At 66.1% G+C, this 1,450-nt stretch overlaps 1 protein-coding gene across 1 annotated transcript in view; it reads left to right on the top strand.

Annotated features, from left to right (window-relative positions):
* LOC103668010 (core histone macro-H2A.2) overlaps positions 1 to 1,450 on the top strand; it is a 50,342-nt gene that overhangs the window by 47,597 nt on the left and 1,295 nt on the right. The gene's annotated exons all lie outside the window — the stretch shown is intronic.

Raw genomic sequence — 1,450 nt, 5'->3', positions numbered from 1 at the left:
TCGCGGGCAGGCGTCCTGGCCCGTCGGAGGCGCACGACGGGCCCAGCCGGCTTCTGTCGCCTCCCCGCCCGCACGCCTCCGGGCGGCTACCGCGAGGGGCGGCCTGAGCCCCTGGCTGAAGCGAAGGGGTCATAACCGCGCCGTTTCTCTCCCGTCCCAGCCGCTGTCAGCCAGTCCAGCGGACTTGCGGCCAAGTTTGTCATCCACTGTCACATCCCTCAGTGGGGCTCCGACAAATGTGAAGAACAGCTGGAAGAGACCATCAAAAACTGCCTGTCGGCGGCAGAGGACAAGAAGCTCAAGTCGGTGGCGTTCCCGCCGTTCCCCAGCGGCAGGTAAGACGCTCCTCCGGCTGGGCGGGAGCCGGGGCTCTCTCCTTCCAGCCCACTCCCTGCGGCCCGCTGCTCCCCCGCTCCGCTCTGGCCATTCCAGAAGATACGACCGGCGGCTGCCGGCGCAGCCAAGCACGTTGACCTGGTCGTAGCGCCAGAAACCCAGTTTCCCCGCCTCGAAACCCGGAGAAAGGCCGCGTTGGAGAGGAGCTGGAAGCAGCGTTCGCCTGAGACGCTGGCGCGTTCACTGCCCACGTCCCGCCCGCTGCGCCGGTCAGAACACGTGATCAGAAAACCCCAGGCGCCCGGAGGTTGGCTCAGCCCGTTGGGCGTCCGACTCTTGATCTCAGCTCAGATCCGGATCTCAGGGTCGGCCGTGAGTTCAGGCCTCATGTTGGCCTCCATGCGGGTCAAGGAGCCTACTTAAAAAAAGAAAACTCCGGGCTCAAAGGCCTTGCTACTCAAAGTGGGGTCCGTGGCCCGGCCGCGGCGACGCCGCTGTGTTAGAATGTTAGAGTACGGAATCTCGGAGCCCCCCGCCCCCAGAACTACCGCCTCAGAATCCCCAGGGGGCTCGTGCGCTGCCGGGTGGGGGGGAGGGGAGCCTGGAGGCCGAGGTCCTCACAGACACACCCAGACACGTGACAGGCTCTCGCCGAGGGTCTGCTTTGGGACTTAGAAGTGATGGTTCTAACGGCCACAGACCCCAGCTGAGTGCGAGAGCCGCCGCAGGTGGGAGGGAGGCTGTCTGTCCTCACGGGTAGCCTGTCCTCTCCTGTCACACTCAGAGTCGGAGCGAGCTTTCGCCTCAATTCGGAACACCCTGTCCTAAGAGACGGCCCTCGGTAACACAGATGGGATTCCCACACTAAGGACGGTTCCCTCAGGGGAGGGCTCAGAGGGGAACCGTGAGCTGAGCGAGCAGCTTGGGGTCTCCACAGCCTGGCCCGGCGCCAAGGGCTGAACTCTGTGCGCGTGCGTCCTGAGGTTCTGGGCCGGAGGCTCCATCCGAGGGAGACTTCTGGTCAGGCAGGCTCACCCCGCCCCCCCCCCCCCCCCCCCCCCCCGGCGTTGACGATGGCACCGCCCAGCCCCCTGGACAGCGGTGTCCCCGCTTG

This window comes from Ursus maritimus, unplaced genomic scaffold, assembly GCF_017311325.1.
Source record: "Ursus maritimus isolate PB19 unplaced genomic scaffold, ASM1731132v1 scaffold_7, whole genome shotgun sequence".
In the NCBI taxonomy this organism is placed as follows: Eukaryota; Metazoa; Chordata; class Mammalia; order Carnivora; family Ursidae; genus Ursus; species Ursus maritimus.
Note: the sequence above shows the minus strand (reverse complement) of the source record. Positions and strands in the feature narration are given on the sequence as shown.